This window comes from Bos mutus, chromosome 16 (assembly GCF_027580195.1).
Source record: "Bos mutus isolate GX-2022 chromosome 16, NWIPB_WYAK_1.1, whole genome shotgun sequence".
Classification (NCBI taxonomy): domain Eukaryota; kingdom Metazoa; phylum Chordata; class Mammalia; order Artiodactyla; family Bovidae; genus Bos; species Bos mutus.
In genome coordinates, this window is record NC_091632.1 from 12,425,023 (window position 1) to 12,443,366 (window position 18,344).

Consider the following 18,344-nt stretch of genomic DNA (forward strand, 5'->3'; position numbering starts at 1 on the left):
GACACGGTCACCTCCAAGTTTCTATTAAAAGAGACTCTAATTGAGCTAGTCCAGCCTGTCAGTGTCTCCTAAGCAGGAACTGGAGGGTTGTGTCCAAGAAACTGGTTTGAGAATCCTTCAGGGCAAAATGGAGGATTTTGTGGATTAAATGGTAAACTGGGCATTTCTAACCCTCAGATTTTCATATAGCCCAAGAGATTTAGATAGGCAGGAGAAATACCCTAAGTAGCAAATGGACAATAAGCCGTTTAGATGAAAAAACGGACATTGCCGTACATGTTAGCGTCTTGACCCGTGTAAACATTCCAATAAAATCTGGCTTAACAAGCCAGGATCAGTACAAGCAGCTGGCCTTCCTGGGCCCTGCCTCTGCAGCAAGAACACACACACAGCCCTACAGCCCCCTGCAGGGAAAGGTCACTGCTCACACCCCCAGGGCTTTAAGCCCACCTGCCTGGTCTCTTTCTCTCCACCCTGCCAACTCCCTGAATGCAGGGCTTCCAGGAAGCCTGGCTGCTCGTGGAGCTCTGTCCTGTGCCCACCACCAGGAAGAGGATGTGATGAAGAGCTCAGGAATAGTTAACTCAGCAGAAGGAGCAGCTGCTGCCATCCCAGATCCCCAGACAGGCGGGGCGGGCAGGCGGCAGGAGGCTGAGCCCTTTAAATGCCCCTCCTCCTCTCCCCTTAAGAGGCCAGGAGCCCAGGTAAATAGGTGCAGGCCAGGGCAGGTCCCAGCGTGGTTTGTCTTCACAAAGGGGAAAGCCAATTGCTCTGTGTGGGCCCCTGCACCCCATTCCACGTTCCCAGCCCAGTCCAGGATGTTGCTTTGGCAAACCCCAAGGAGGGCCCAGCCAGCCAGCCTCACCCCTCGGGGATGCTGAGCACTTCCCAGTGGGGATCTAGCCTCCACCCCCCAGCCCCCAGGACAGCAGGGCCCCAGGCACAGGCCGTAAACTTCAGAACTCAGTTTGTTCGGAGACAAGATGTCTAATACAGAGGCAGAAGCAAGGGCAGGACGTGGCAGGGACTAAAAGCAAGCTGGGCACTGCTCTGACAGCCTCCCCTCCACATCCCATTCCTCTCCTGCCCCCTACATCCTGCCACCCACCATCCTGCCCTAGAGCCCCCACCCTCAGCTCCCCAGAGCCTTGGCTTATTAGAACCGATGCTCAGGAAAGGGGTTCTCCTTGACCCCCTGTTCCTCTCGTACTCACGTCTGTCCATCCAGCAATTCTGTTAGCTCCCCCTTCCAAAGGCAGAGGCGGCTGACAGAATTAACCTGGTGACTCAGGCGGTAAAGAATCATCCACCTGCAGTGCAGGAGACACGGGTTTGTCCCCTGGGTCGGGAAGATCCCCTGACGAAGGAAATGGCAACCCACTCCAGTATTCTTGCCTGAAAAATCCCATGGACTGAGGAGCCTGGAGGGCTGCAGTCCATGGGGTCGCAAAGAGTCAGATGTGACTGAGAGACTAACGCACACACGCCCCCAGGTTACAGAAACGACACCGTGTCAGGGCAGGCAAGTCTCCCCCTCTGCCTGCTTGTCCGCCATCCCTCACGACATCTCAGGGGTGGCCTGAGAAGCTGCCATCTCCATCACCCATCTGACAGGCTCAAGCCGTCCATGTTGCCAGGGAGATCAGCCAGGGTCTGATGAGTGAGAGAGAAAGGCCTATGAAGCAAAGAATGGAGGGAAGGAGGGAGAAGAGAAGAGAAGAGATTGAGAAGGTAAGAGAACCTGGTCCAGGCCGTGAATGCCAAATCCCAGGTGTAAGAGGAAGGGACACCGGGTGACTCACGGCTCGGGCACCACCTGGACCCAGTGAGTCACGGCTGAGTCCTCGTCTGTGGGGCTGGGTGAGCTCCAGGAAGGGCCCTGTGGATCCGCCAAGTGACTAAAGCCGGCGTGTCTACACTCCGGCCACAGCTGCTCAGCCGCCCAGACAGTCGGTCACTCCTCACGCAGAGAGAAGAGGTAGGGCTTTCTGAACTCAGGCTGGAGCCCAGCCTCAGGCGGGGACCCGGAGAAGGCAGAACGGGGCCCTGGGCTGCCATCGTGGGGTGACTCTCTTCCACAGAGTCTGTCTTCCTCCTGAACTCAGGGTTTCAGAAAGTCTGGGTTCCAATGACCACTTATTAGGGGACCAAGTTCTTGAAGATGTACCTCACTGTCCTCATCTTCAAAGAAAGGATAAGTGTTCACTTCATGGGGACACGGTGAGTATGAAATGTGGGGATACATCTACAAGCTTAGAACAGGGCCCGGCCCAGGCTTTCTGAACTCAGGCTGGAGCCCAGCCTCGGGCGGGGACCCGGAGAAGGCAGAACAGGGCCCTGGGCTGCCATCGCAGGGTGACTCTCTTCCAGAGTCTGTCTTCCTCCTCCCTCCCCTTCCCAGCCTGAACGGCCATCAGACCTGCAGCACTTCGATCAGCCCAGGCCTGCGGTCTGGGAGAGACCCGGCAGTCGGCCGAAGTTAACCACAGCTGACATCCTCTGGCGAGCTCGCTGCGCGCTGGGCCCTGTTCTAAGCTCGTAAATGTATCCCCATATTTCATACTCACCGTGTCCCCATGAAGTGGATACTTATCATCCTTTCTTTGAAGATGAGGACAGTGAGGTACATCTTCAAGAACTTGGTCCCCTAGTAAGTGGTCATTGGAAACCAGACCAGTTGCTCAGCACTCAGGTTCTTCACCACCGTTACTCAGGCGCTCAGTCATGGACGACTCTTTGAGACCCCATGGACTGCAGCACGCCAGGCTTCCCTGTCCTTCACCATCTCCTAGAGTTTGCTCAAACTCATGTCCATCGAGTTGGTGATGCCATCCAACCATCTCATCCTCTGTCACCCCCTTCTCCTCCTCAATCTTTCCCAGCATCAGGGTCTTTTCCAATGAGTTGGCTTTTTGCATCAGGTGGACAAAGTATTGGAGCTTCAACTTCTTAACCACTACTTAGAGTTTAAAGTGGCCCAAACTCCCTGCCTCCACACTTGGTAAGCCTTGACCAGAGTCCACCAGCCTCTGAACTTGATGTTTCCCAAACCTAATCAGGACCTGATATCTGAAAATTGTGCTTTTGGAGCACTAACATGGACCAGAGACTCCTGGGGAAACACCGATGCTACAGAAACACCCAGAACACCCCCCACAAGGTGACTTTCTGTTTGTTTTCCCATGCAGACAGTGTCTTCTGTGTGGGCACAGGTGGAGAAGTTACTGGGCTCCAGGTGCCCCATCTCAGAGCCTCTGGCATATATGGGCAGGATCTCCCCATCATGCCAACAGGAAGCTGCTCTGAGTGAGGACAGGAGGGCCCCACAAGGGGTGGGAGGACAGAGAAGGTTAGCATGGATTGCTGACAAGATTAAACAAACAAGATAGAATGTGAGGACTGGATGACACAACTCCCCTGTCACCAGAGGAAGGGGAATCCCCTCCTCTGAGCCCAGGGCCCCAGTTTCTTCCAGGTCCTATCTCCCAGGTCCTAGGGTGCATTGCCAAATGTCCCCCCCTCCTGAGGGGTAGCCCAGTGCAGCCGGCAGTGTGGTGAGGTCGAAGGCTGGCTCCCAGCTCCCCCGAGAAGAAGGAGGAATATCTCAGCATCTCTGCCACTTTTGCTGACCTCCCAAATTCCTGAGCTTTTCCCAGGTGGTGCTAGTGGTAAAGAACCCACCTGACAATGCAGAAGACATAGGAGATGGGGGTTCCATCCCTCGGTCGGGGAGATCTCCAGGAGGAAGGCATGGCAACCCACTCCAATATTCTTGCTTGGAGAATCCTGTGGACTGAGGAGCCTGGGGGGTACAGTCCATGGGGTCACAAAGAGTCAGACATGACTGAGTGACTCAGCACCCACGCCTCCTCAGACGGGTTGGCTCAAACCACGGCCCCTCTCCACCCCCCACCGCCCCTCCCTCTACGGTCCAGTCATTGCCCTCCTCGAACTAGGTTCTCAGAACCTAAGTCCAACCTCTGTGCACTTTGGCCACAAATTTGCCATGTGGAGCTGGCCACGTGGCTGAGAGGAGAGAGGCTATACCTGATGTGGGAAATGCAGCCACAGGTGAGGTCGGGACCCACTGGGCATGGCCAAGAGGGACCAGAGTCAGAGGGCAGGGGAAACCAGCCTCGGGAAATCGGCTCCCTGAGCTAGCAGAGGGGACTTTAAAATTCCAAACGTCATCCCTAAAAGGGCCACCAGGAAGAGAAACTCAGGTTCCTACTGTTCAGACTGGCGTCTGAGGGTTGAGTACGGACAAATGAGCCTCTTGCAGTTGGAGGGGGAGTGGGCACGGGTGTGTCTGGCTTCTTGTCTGGAATCAACCGCACCTGAAGGTGTGGAGTCAGCACTTCCCTTCAGTGCTTGTGGCCACATAGGGTCTCTGGATGGACTTGAACAGCTCCCGGACCTAATGCCACTTCTGCTTCTCAACAAAAGCACAGACTTGGGAGAACCCTGCTCTGGGCCTCAGTTTCATCCTTTGTAAATAGACATGTTGGATTTTACCGGTTCTCAATCCAGGCTGCCCTCAGAATTACTTGCAGAACTTACAAAATCATATACTTAGGTCAGGCCCCAGCCAGAGATTTAATGGGTGGGCAGAGGGGCAGGGACATTGACAATGTTTTTAAAGCTCCCTCGAAGCCCCCTCCAGGCTTCCCCAGTGGTTCAGCAGTAAAGGATCTGCCTGCGAACGCAGGAGCCTCAGGAGACACTGGTTCGATCCCTAGATCGGGAAGATCCCCTAAAGGAAGGCATGGCAATCCACTCCAGTATTCTTGCCTGGAGAATCCCATGGACAGAGGAGCCTAGCGGGCTACAGACTATAGGGTTGCAAAGAGTCGGACACGAGTAAAGCGACTTAGCATGCTCGAAGCCCCCTCCAGCTTTAGGATGCCCTGCTTTCGGGGCTGGTGGCTTAGGATAGCACTTAAAAGCCTAGAGTTGGAAGTGAAAGAAAAGTTGGAAAGTCTTGGTTCTTCACTCACCAGCTGTGTGACTCCGCACAGCCAAGGCTACTTGCATCCAATGGGACAAATAACAGTCCACCTCACGGATCCTTGTAAAGATCAAAGGGAACGCTGCATACAGGACTCCCAGCAAAGTACCTGGCTGGCCGTGTGCTCTATCAAAGTCTGTCCCCACGTGTGCGTCACACACACAGGCGTTGGGGTATGAGCAGCAGTCTTCACAGCTGCTTGTAACAAAAGCAAACCCCATTCCATCCAGATGTCTGACAGCTCTCTTACCAGACAGTGGGCCAACTGGGAGGCCTCGGGTCCCCCATTCCACTCTGTTCCTTGGGGCGAAGTAAAATTCTCGAGGAGCAATGATCTGGACCCGAAGGGAAGAGAGGCCACTCAGGGGGCCAGATGAGCTAAGTTCCTTGAGAGCAAGGTGACACTTCTGGCCTTCCTAGACAGGGAAAGACACGGGGTGGGGTGTTTACAAACAGAGGGCAGAAGAGCAAGCTGGAGCATAACCGACATTGTTTTATGGCCTCCAAGAGTTAATAAAACCAGAGTCCAACACCTGATAAAGAGAGGAGTCAAAGCTGGTCTGGACCGCAGCTTGTTCCTTACCTCGGAGCAATTGCCCAGCAAGTCTGAGGGCGACAGAGAAAAGGCACTTTTTCCCTCTGGAGCCTCTGCTTTCTGCTGCTGTTGCTTAGGCGCTAAGCCGTGTCCGACGCTTTTGTGACCTCAGGGACTGCAGCCCACCAGGCTCTTCTATCCATGGGATTTCCCAGCAAGAATACTGGAATGGGTTGCCACTTCCTTCTCCAGAGGATCTTCTAGACCCAGGGATCGAATCTGTGGCCCCTGTGGCTCCTGCACTGACCGGCAGTTTCTTTACCATTGAGCAGCCCGAGAAGTCCATATGTACAATGGGATATTACTCAGCTATAAAAAAGGAATGAAATTCTTGCAGCAGCATGAATGCACTTAGAGATTATCATACCAAATAAGGTCAGTCAGACAGAGAAAGAAAAATATTACACGATAATACTCATACGTGGAATCTAAAAAATAGTACAAAGGAACTTGTTTACAAAATGGAAACAGATCCAGACATAGAAAACAAATTTACAGTTACCACAGGGGAAGGAGGGGAAAGGGATCATTTGAGAATATGGGATTAACAGATGCACACTCCTGTATATAAAACAGAAAAATAACAAGCATTTACTATACAGTGAAGGGGACTAGATTCAGTATGTTGTGATAAACTATCATGGAAAAGAGTCAAAAAAAGAATATGTGTGTACATATATATATGTGTGTGTGTGTGACACAATATTGTAAATCAACTATAATTCAATTTTAAAAAAGAAAAAGGAAAAATACCCAGAGGACAGGGAGAGAATATCCAAAATGTTAACATTTTTCATCTCTTTACAGTTCTCTGATGCTCTCATCTTCCACAATAAGGCTATTTTACTAGAACAATCAGTAAAAAATAAAAAGTAAAATGTTTCAGAAGGAGAGAGATTTTGTCCACCTACAAGTGATTCATCTTTCCTCTCTTTGCTCCCTCCTTTGCCCTGAACCTTGTCCACTAAACCCACAGACTGCCCCAGTGATCTACAAGTTTTCTACATCTTTGTATATTTCATAACACGTGGTTTCCCCTTCTTAGGAAGTGTTGCTTCTTGAGGTTGTTAGATCTATTTCAAGAAAGCACTTAACGCAGTTCCTTAGTAAATGTGTGAGAAAGTAAGGCATCACTCAACATCACATCTACAATAGCTCATTCAAGCATCACAGCAGACTTTTAGGGTGGCTGTTTGAAGGATTTATTATTATTCCCTTTTTTATAGCTTCAGCATTATTTGGTAGCTTGTTCAAGGTTTCCAAATGCAGTTGACTAAATATGTATCCCCAGAAATTCATATGTTAAAACTCTAACTCCAATGTGATGGTATCAGGAGGCGGGGATGTTGGGAAATAATTAGGTTTACATCAGGTCATGAAGGTGGAATCCTCATAGCAGGATTAGTGCCCTTAGAAGAAGAGGAAGAGACACCAGGGTCTGTCTCCATCAAGTGAGAACACAGCCAGAAGGCAGTCCTCTGCAAGCTAGGAAGCCAGTTCTCACCAGGAACTCACTCTGCTGGCACCTTGATCTTGGACTTCTAGCCTCCAGAGCTGTGAAAATGAATACCATGTTGCTTAAGCCACCTATCTGTGGTATTTTGTTACAGCAGCCTGAAGTGATGAAGACACAGAACTAGTGTTTTAGCCAATATGGGCTTCCCTGGTGGCCCAGACAGTGAAGAATCTGCCTGTAATACAGGAGACCCAGGTTCGATCCCTGGGTCAGGAAGATCCCTGGAAGAAGGGAATGGCTACCCACTCCAGTATTATTGCCTGGAGAATCCCATGGACAGAGGAGCCTGGCAGGCTACAGTCCATGAGGTCACTGCAGTAATAAACTAACTGCAAAATCTCAGCAGCTTAACACAACCGACAAACGTTTATTTGCTGCTTGCGCTGAGTGCAATGCAAGACGACGGCGAGAGGAGGGGGCCTCTGCTCCACACAGTTCCCCAGGGACAGCTGCCATCTCGTATCTGCAGCAGCCAGGACCGTGGTCCTAACAGCCTCGGCGACAAGGTTACATGGCACCGAGGAACTCTCTCCAGTTACCCCAGGCTTCACAGTCATGTGCTTAGGACCTACTGGGCAGAACTACTCACAGGGCTCCAAAGAGATCTTTCTACATGTCCACAGGAGGAAAAGGAAATAGGACTTAGTGACCACATAGTATTGTCCACCACAACCAGTATGTGGTGAAACCAGAATCCAACAGCAGATCCTTAAGTTCCCCAAATCCCTGCTCTTCCCACTCAATGTTTGGCCTCCCCAAACTGACAGAATTTGCTTTTCATAAAAAAAAAAAAAAGAATTTTCGTGACAGAGTAATTTATAGACTGTGACTCCTCAAGGAAACTGGTAGGGAAAATGGCCATAGTGAATGTTTTAGATTTGCAAAACCAGTCACGTATGAATGTGAGAGTTGGACCATGAAGAAGGCTGAGTGCTGGAGAATTTATGCTCTTGAACTGTGGTGTTGGAGAAGACTCTTGAGAGTCCCTTGGATAGCAAGGAGATCCAACCATCCATCCTAAAGGAAATCAGTCCTGAATATTCATTGGAAGGACTGATGCTGAAGCTGAAGCTCCAATACTTTGTCCACCTGATGCGAAGAGCTGACTCATTGGAAAAGACCCTGATGCTGGGAAAGATTGAAGGCAGGAGGAGAAGGGGATGACAGAGGATGAGATGGTTGGATGGCATCACCGACTCAATGGACATGAGTTTGAGCAAGCTCTGGGAGATGGTGATGGTCAGGTAGGCCTGGCGTGCTGCGGTCCATGGGGTCGCAGAGTCGGACACGACTGAGCAGCTGAACAGCAACAAAGCATCACAAGATGGCCTCATAGAAAAACCTTAAGCACAGGCAGTGACATCTCTACAAGTGGTACCCAGAGGGTAAATATCTTTGAGACATTAACATCACTCCAGACTCTAAGGGAAAACCCATTGGGGATGAGGGCAAATCTTCAAGAAGATTCTGATATGCTGTTAACCAACCATCCTAGTCCATCAGGACTCTCCTCGCTTTAGCCCTGAGTTTCACTTCCCAGGACACCCTTCAGTTACAGAAAAATGCTCAGTCACCTGGTTGCACATTGATACTTTTTCTCCCTGACAGCTTCTGAAGACATCATCTCAAGTGGTTCAGCCATCTCTGCATGAAAATGCACAGTGATCTGAGAAAGCAAAGTTGGCCCTACATCCAAGAAAAACCCAGGAGGAAATAGCATGTGAGAATAAAACTCTCCCACAGGAAAGGGCTCGGGAAGCTATTTGGATATGGGCTCACTTCAGCAAAATGGTCCTCTTTGAGGAGTTGGGGGAAGAAAAGACTATGACTCTGCTTCTACTGCTGCGTCCTGATGTGCAGGAGGCTTTTCCCAGCCAAACATCAAGGATTCATAATGAGTTTATAGATGCATCAACGCCTCCATCTTTTTCAAGTCGAATATCATTAAAACCATCCACGTTCGGTGTCGTCTTGAATTTGTGCTATTCTTGACATGCATGTACACACAAACACATACACAGGTGCACACATACAGAAGCACATACAGGCCTTTGCACTTTTTCCTACTGCATTTTGTTTTGTGAGTTTTGGCTTAGCGCTCCATTTGCAAAGTTGGATTTGGTAAGCACTTTGACCTATACATGCTCCACCATCTCCAGGTTAAAGTCCAGAGTCCACAGTCAGGCTCCCAGAGTCCTGCTGGAAAAAAAGCTGCATTTTTGGCCCTAATTCACACAGCCTTGCTTTACACAAGTGCTCTGATCCAGCCATTTCATTCCCTTGACCACTCTTAGGCTCTTTTCATCTGGCTCTGACTGTCTATATTGCCCTTCCCACCTCTTGTGTACTTGGCCAAATTCTAAATCCAAGATTCAGATTAGATTCTGGATAGGTGATGGTTTCTCTGCTATTTTCTGTAAATTCTTACCAAACTCCAGTAGTAGACTTTACAGATACAATTCAATTAACAACCAGTTCTAATCTGTCTTGTAAATCCCTTCTTTCTCATATTTACATACTTAGGGCTATTCAAGATTTAGTTACTTTGTGATTTGCTCCCAAATCTGGGTTGCAAACTCCTTAAGGAGAAGGGCAAACCTTGGCCACTCTTTTTATCTGCTGAGTTACGCGCACCCATTGTCTACACATAGTTAAAGGCTCAACCATGTATCCTGATGTCTTAGTGGGGCTTCCCAGGTGGCACTAGGTAAAGGAATGCAGGAGACATAAGAGGTTTGATCCCTGGGTTGGGAAGGTCCCCTGGAGGAGGGCATGGCAACCCATTCCAGTCTTCTTGCCTAGAGAATCTCACGGACAGAGGAGCCTGGCGGGCTACAGTCCATAGGCTCACAAAGAGTCGGACATGACTGAGGCAACTCAGCATGATGTACTAGTATGAATCCTTGATGCAAGGAAAAACCTGCCAAAGCGTGTTTGATGAATATGATGTCATGAATATCATCCTATAACTCCCTCTCAAGACAACATAGACAGAAAATCATCCAGAAAAAGAAACACCATTTTTATCCCCTTAAGAATTAGGACCTGAGAAAATTCACGAGGAGTCGATCCACTGATCAGCAGACTTCCACGGCTGTGCTTCCTGCCCCGTCCACCATGGCTGGGGACAGAATGGCCAGGAGTCAAATTGGAAGTAGATTCAGTATTTGGCATTGAAATATTTCTGGAGTTGAGCCATGGATCCGGGTCCTCAAGACATCCAAGCTTTAAGAAGCCTGAGAGGTAACGACCTGAGTAAATATGGGTCCAAGGGAGGGGAGGTTTTGGGAAGCAAGAACTAAACACGATTCAAGGGTTCTTGGTCACTTCCAGAGCCAAGGGACACGCGTAGCAGGAGGTCTGTCAGCCCCTGCCTGTCCTTCTGCCAGGAGTTTCAGGCCTATCTCAACCCTTGGCCGATGAGCGTCAAGCCTGGTCCATTAAGAACCCTACCCCAGGGGCTTCCCTGGTGATCAGTGGTTAAGACTTTGCCAGCACAGGGGCGTGCAGGCCAGGGGCTTCCCTGGTGGACCAGTCGTTAAGACTTCACCAGTGCAGGGGCGTGCGGGTTTGATCCCTGGTTGGGGGGCTAAGATCCCATATGCCTTGAAGCTAAAAAAAAAAATCCTAAAACATAAAACAGAAGCAATACTGTAACAAATTCAATGAAGAATTAAAAAATGGTCCACACTTTTAAAATATCTTTTTTTAAAACACTGGCAAAAAAAAAAAAAAAAAAGGAACTCCATCCCATAGCTAACTGAGTCTAGGTGTATGAGTTTGTCTAAGTCCATTCATTCACTGGGGACCAGCAGTGTCCCAGGGCTGGCACGAGCATTGCGGGCGACATCTCTCGTTTACATCCCTCTGTGTATCCTGACAGCTGCTCTTCTGGCCTTTCTGCCTGGGTCTCTTAACAGGACCCGGTCCCCCTCACCAGTTATCCTCAGGGCCTGAGCTTGGGTCTGAATCCTCCCGGCACAGCAGCCTGCTCACTGACACCCCCTCCGCCCACAGCTTCTGCCTGGTCCTCATCCTCAGACTCTGAGCTTTTCTTCCAGTTTCTCCTCACGTCTCAGCAAACCCTTCTGACTTTTGACCAAGAAACACAAAGACATATTGAGCCATTCATTCACAAAATAAACATTTACTAAGTACCCACCCAATGCCAGGCATCCAGGGACCCCGTAGTAAATAAATCAGATGCATCCCTGTCCAGAGGGCGACTACTGTCTCTTGGGACACAGACATTAAGTACATCATTGCCAAACAACTCATTAATCATGCAGCCAGAGGGATCTCATCTTCTTTCGCTATCCGAGTCACTCTTTCCTCTATTATGCAAACAACCCTAATTCTGAGAATTCTAGGGAGATGCTAACAGATGATGCAAATTCTCTCTAGTCGCTGCTTATTCTCAAGCACACTTAGCTTCCTTTTTACAATTTCTTCATGCCGCCCCTGATCGCTCCAGCCTGTTTTGGCCCCAAACAAGAATGTGTGGTCCTTTCTCCATTCTCCTAAAGACAAAAGACACAGCTGCTGAGTTTGAGAGGTTTTACTGAAAATATGAAGATGACATAGGGAAATTACAACCTAAAAAGAAACATTCAGCTTACACTGTCTCCAGAATCCATCCAACATTACGGCCGGTTCCCGCTGCCACCTCTCTCCTTAGCTCTATGTCTTCCCCGGGTTGCTGGTACCAGGGTCTTTCCTCCTTTTAACCAGCCGGGAGTCTCCTCTCTTTGTGAACTCACTTCTCCCATCTCACCCCCTGAAGACAGCCATTTACATGGTAAGAACCCAATATGACCCATCAGCTTTGCGATGAAACTACTCACTACGACTTCCCATACACCAGCCTGCATTCATTCATTCTTTCATTTCAGAAATAATTACTGGGGCTTCTCTGGTGGCTCAGTGGGAAAGGATCCACCTGCCAATGCAGGCAATACGAGTTCGATCCCTCGCTGGGGAAGATCCCACGTGCCTCAGAGCAACTAAGTCCGTGTGCCACAACTACCGAGCCTGGGAGTTGCCACTACTGAGCTCATGGGCCCCAACTACTGAAGCCCACACACCTTAGAGCCCAGGCTCTGCAACAAGAGAAGCCACCACAATGAGAAGGCTGTGCGTCACAACCAGAGAAACGCCGAAAATAAATAATAAATAAGTACAGTTATTTAAAAAAAAAACAAATAATTACTGAACATGAATTTTATACTGGGCATTGCACTAGGCTAGGCCAAAAAAAAAAAAAAAAACCAGCAAACAAGATAGACCCTTCCCTTCCGGAGGAGACACACGATAAAGAAGTAAACTTCGACAATTGAAGCTTTAGTGCTTTGTATTAAAAATTTTTAAAAACCAGGGTGATATGATAGATGGGAGTCTCGGAGTGTTGGAAGTATCACTTTGGAAAGGATAGGTAAGAGAATTCTCTCCAAGGAGGTGACCCTCGGGATAAGCCTGAGAGATACAGGGGTGGACTTTGCAAGGCAGGACTCAATGCCCCCCTCAAAGCTTGTGCCAGCCCTGCACTGGTGGGCCCCAGTGAATGAATGGACTGAGACAAACACAGCCACCTAGACCCAGTTAGCTGTGGGATGGAGTTCCTTTTTTTTTTTTTTAAACACGTATCTAAGGTGCCGGCAAAGTAGAGGCAACAACATTTATTTTGAAAAATTTTAAATCTAATATATTTTAAAAGACACAACAACAGGCACCTCGGGCAGAATTAGAGTTCTGTCTCCCCTACATATGTTTTAAAGTTTAATACTGTTTTTATTTTTATTTACAAGGGCAGATTAGAGCCCTCAATATTTTCAGGGATTAGAACCTCTGAAGTCTTACTCAGCCCTAGGGGATAACAGAAAAGTGTGTCTCAGGCAGAAGAAAGAGAAGTCCAAAATTTCTGTGGCTGGAAAGAGTGTGGCGTCTTCTGGAGGTAGGAAGAAGGGAAGAGAACTGTATGACTGAGGTGGGAGCTAAAACCAGTGGGACATGTGGACAGGGGCATGTCTCAGACAGGGGGTGGTTTCTAAACACTGGGTTATGTGTTTAAATTAGGAGAATTCCCTATTTTTTTTTTTTAAATTTCTGATGCCCCCAGGCCTAGGGGGTGGGGGCTTCCCAGGTGCTTCAGATGGTAAAGAATCTGTTGTAATACAGGAGATCCAAGTTTGATCCTTGGGTCAGGAAGACCTCCTGGAGAAGCAACCCACTCCAGTATTCTAGCCTGGAGAATCCCATGGAGAGAGGAACCTGGCAGGCTACAGTCCGTGGAGTCACAAAGAGTCGGACACGACTGAGTAACACACATGGGCTGGGGGGTCGTGAAGTTGGTATTTTTGAAAGTTCCTCAGGTGATTCCAAGTTGTAGCCAGGATTAAGACCACTGACATGGGGCCTTGTAACCAATTAGAGAAAAAGAAAAGTGAAGGTGAAAATACAGACCCTCGAGTCAGACAATCTGGTTTTGAATCCCATTTCTGCCTCTGACTAGCTGTGTGATCCAAAGCACACTACTTAAGCTTTCTGTTCCTCAGTTTACCCATCTGAAAAGTGGGGACAATAGTTTACCCACTTTGTAGGGTTGTTTGTAGGATTAACGAGGTAATACATACAACAGTCTTAGAAAGCATGTATTAAGGATGCAATGACTCTAGCTTTGACTACTCTTTGTGAGCAATAAAGGCAGCTTAGCTCAGGTGGCAGGTGCTAGAGGTGAAAAGACAGAGCCAAATTACATATTTGGAAACAAACAAGACTTGCTGAAAACTGGCTGAAAGAGAGGAGGCAAAGAAGGGAACACGTGTATACCTGTGGTGGATTCATGTTGATGTATGGCGAAACCAATACAATATTGTAAAGTAATTAGCCTCTAATTAAAATAAATAAATTTAAATTTAAAAAGAACAAAACAAAACCAAAAAGCTGGTTTCCATGTTTGGGACTTTAAAAATTGGGAAGGAAGTGGTTAAAATTTTACCAAGATTGGGAAGACTAGGAGAGGAATACATTTTGAAAAAGAAAATGAGAAAGTTCCATTTTTACGTGTTTATTAAGTTAAAAACACTATATTCGATACCCAAGAAGAGGTACCAAGACAGCTTAATGTGTCACCCTGGAGCTCAGATTTCAGAATCAGCATATAGTGTTCCATCCAACATGGTAGACATTAGCCACACTTACAAGGCTATTTAATTTAAACTTAGGTTAATTAAAATTGAATAAAATTAAACATTCAGTTCATCAGACACTTTAGCCACATTTCAAGTGCTCAACAGCCACATGAAGCTAGTGGCTACCATGTTGGATTTAGAACATTTAAATCCAGCGCAGATTTAGAACATTTCCATCACTACAGAAATTCCTATAGGAAAGCACCACGCCTCAATCCACGGAATTACAGGAAATCCTCTTTGAAGTGGTTCACAATTCTGGCTACACATTGGAATCACCCCAGGAATTAGGAATCAGTTCACCTGGGGGAACTTCCAGGCAATGGTAATTTCTAAAAGCTGCCAGGATGATTCTAAAGTAGAGTCAGAGCTGAAAACCCCAGACCTACGGAGATAATACAGGTGGAGAAGCAGGTTGTGATAGAACCCTATGGTACCCCAATCTCAAGGGCAGTGATCCTCAATTTTCACTGAACACTGGAATCAGCTTTAAATACTACTAATGCCTGGGTCCTACTTGGAGGGATTTCTAATTTAATTGGCCTAGAATGCAATCTGGTCTTCAGAAATTTTAGAAGCTATCCAGTTACTCTAATGGGTATTCAAGACTGAGAACCACTGGCTGATAGAGGAGAAAGATGTAACGAAGAAGAGCTAGGAAGAAGCAACTAACACAGCATGATAAAAACAAGAGAGCGCAGTGACCCTGAAGCAGAGAGAAAATGTTTCTAGAAGGAAGAAATGGTTCTATCTGTTGAAGGACAAAATTCAGTTCATTTAGTAAGCTTCCCATTAGATTTTGTTGGGATGGTGCTAATGGGAGCCATTTGGAAGTGGGTCAAAGAATGAATGGTCGATGAAGAAATACAGTGATTGTAGACAACTGTTAGTAAACAGTTCCAGTTATGAAGAGGGGCAAAGAATGCTGGTAGCAGCTGGACAGTGATTTGGGGTCATGGACTAGGTTTTTTAAGACACAGATATTAGAGTATGTTTGTATGTTGATGGGATGCCATAATAAAGGAGAAAATGATTATTCAGATAAGAGGAAGGCTCTGGCAGGAAGTTGACTTCCTATCCAAAATCCCTAGCCTCCTTCCTACTTGCTTAAAGATCCCCAGGGCTTTTCAAGTCCCCAGGGCTGTTGTCCTTTCCCCAGTTCAAAGATTAGCCTTAGCCAGTGGGTCTCAAGCTTTAGCATGGGTCAGAATGACCCACAAGGCTTTTAAAAACACAAATAGCTACTCCCGCATCCAGAGTTTCTGATTCAGTAGGTTTGGAGTAGGGCTCCAAAACAGCAACAACAAAAACCTACTTTTTTCATGAGTTCTCAGGTAACACTGTTCTTGCTCCAGGAAGAATCTTTGAGAACCGCTAATCTAAGGTCATGACGGTAATCCTTTCCTTCATAAGTAGCTTTTGTTTCCCTGATAGCTCAATTGGTAAAGAATCCCCCTGCAACGCAGGAGACGCTGGTTCGATTCCTGGGATCAGGAAGATCCACTAGAGAAGGGATAAGGCCACTCACTGCAGTATTCTTGGGCTTCCCTTGTGTGGCCCAGCTGGTAAAGAATCCGCCTGCAATACAGGAGATCATCATTTAATGCAGTTTTAGGGATGGGCATTTAGTTCAGTTCTGGCCAATGAGAGTAAGTCTCTAGGAAGATTCTAGGAAAGGTTTCTTTGGTGATAAAAGAAAACAAAGAGCCTCTGTCCTTTCACCAGGGGTTGTCATAGTGAATACGATGCCTAAAACAGAGGAAGCTATCTTAAAAATACCTTGTGAGCCAGACTGTGGCAATCTCCATGCTGAAGATGGAACACGGGAAAGAACCATGTTTTGTTTTGTTTTTTTCATAATGTTACACCACTGAGGGCTTCCCGGGTGGCACTAGTGGTTAAGAACCTGCCTGCCAATGTAAGAGAGATAAGAGATGCAGGTTCGATCCCTGTGTTGGGAAGATCCCCGGGAGGAGGGCATGGCAAGCCACTCAGTACTAGAGCCTGGAGAATCCCTATGGACAGAAGAGCCTATCGAGCTATGGTCCATAGAGTCACAAAGAGTCGGACACAACTGTAGCGATTTAGCATGCATGCATGCACACTTCTGAATTAAACCTGGAAACCCTGTCTTGTGAAACTAAAGCGCTTTCTTACTGTTAAACTGTTTTGGATTAGATTCTCACTTGCAGCCCAAAGCAACCTAAGTTACTCCTAGATTCCCAAGACCTTAAATAGGTGAGCCAGGATGAAGTGAAGGGGCAGCTCTCTATAGGAAGAACTGAGGATGCCTCCTCCCTGGTACTGTGACAGAAGGTGGAGAGCATATGTGTTGACGCAGATAGATTTCGTGGTTGGAAAATGAAGTAGCTCCTCTCTGATTCCTCCTATTCATTCCTTCCAGGGTGTGAGGCCTGAGGAAAGAAGAGGATAATAGCCTGTTTGAGAAGAGGGGAGAAAGTCTGGGAAAGTCTTTTTAGAGAATAAGAAAAATGACTAGGAAAACATTAACTTATAGCTAACTGCTCATTTTCAATTTGTGATCTCAAATTTATCGAAAATAAACACCCTAATTGGACAAACGTCTCCAGTTTACTGGGTGCAAATAGATACAGAGCAGATAGCTGACTCCAACCATGGTTAAATCTTTCTGGGTAAACATGACAGAAACAGAGAAAGGCAAGGAAGTACAAGATGTCTTCAGAAAGTGCTTATGATGGTGGGCCATATAATCGAAGCCAGATTCTCCTTATCCTGGGGAATCTTCCACAATCCTCATCAAGTTTTCATTGGGTTTTCTCCCGTCGTCCCAGCGGGAGCGCCTAGCATGCTCCTTGCATTAGCTCCCTATTGCTGCACAGCAAATTCACAGACTTAGTAGCTTAAAATAATATTCAATTATAAGCTCCCACTTACGTAACTCAGAAGTCTGAGCACAGCAGCTCGGAGACTCCCAAGGCTAATATTCAGGTGGCTACATTCTCATCTAGAGCTCAGGGTCTTCTTTCAAGCTGATGTACCTGCAGGATAATTCAGTTCCTTATGGTTGCAGGACACACATCCCATTTTCTCTCTGGCTGTTGGCTGGGAGCCACTCTCACCCACATTCCTTGCCACATTGCCTCCTTCATCTTCAAAGTTAACAAAGGAGATTTTCCCTCACTTTGAATTAGTTTCACACTTTGAATTTCTTCTTCAGGAAGAGCCCAATTCCTTTGAAGGGCTCACCTGCTAGTTTAGGTCTATCTGGATAATCTCCCTTTCTTAAAAGTGGCTGTGTCAGACTTAGAAAACAAACACAATTGTCAGGGATAGTTAGGGATTTGGGAAGATCATGTACACACTGCTATATTTAAAACGAATAACCAACAATAACCTATTGTAAAGCACACAAACCTCTGCTCAATATTATGTGCCAGAACTGTTTTGCTGCCTAAAATTCATCAATGGTTGCCACTTCCTATAAGATAACCCATTCAATCTAAGACAAACTGATCAGTTCAGTTCAGTTCAATTGCTTGGTCATGTCTGACTCTTTACAACCCCATGGACTGTAGCACGCCAGGCTTCCCTGTCCATCACCAACTCCCAGAATTTACTCAAACTCATGTCCATTGAGTCGGTGACACCATCCAACCATCTTATTCTCTGTCATCCCCTTCTACCCCCGCCTTCAGTCTTTCCCAGCATCAGGGTCTTTTCCAATGAGTCAGTTTTTCCCATCAGGTGGCCAAAGTATTGGAGTTTCAGCTTCAGCATCAGTCCTTCCAATGAATATTCAGGACTGATCTCCTTTAGGATGGACTGGTTGGATCTCCTTGCAGTCCAAGAGACTCTCAAGAGTCTTCTCCAGCACCACAGTTCGAAAGCATCAGTTCTTCAGCGCTCAGCTTTCTTTATGGTCCGACTCTCACATCCATACGTGACTACTGGAAAAACTGTTGCTATGACTAAAGACCTTGAGGAGTGATGCATTGTGCTAGTCTGAGAACACTGTCCTGAGCAGAACAGAGATAATTCCTACCCTCACAGAGCATA

The 18,344-nt window shown here is 47.3% G+C and overlaps 1 protein-coding gene across 3 annotated transcripts in view; it reads right to left on the reverse strand.

Moving 5' to 3' along the window:
- LAMB3 (laminin subunit beta 3) overlaps window positions 1–18,344 on the reverse strand; it is a 188,497-nt gene that overhangs the window by 44,814 nt on the left and 125,339 nt on the right. For all 3 annotated transcript variants that reach the window (XM_070384718.1, XM_070384719.1, XM_070384717.1), the window contains 3 exons: window positions 5,592–5,912; window positions 5,259–5,424; window positions 3,682–3,802 (listed from right to left, as the gene is read on the reverse strand). The gene's annotated coding sequence lies outside the window, so the exon portion shown is untranslated. The remainder of the gene's footprint in view (window positions 1–3,681; window positions 3,803–5,258; window positions 5,425–5,591; window positions 5,913–18,344) is intronic.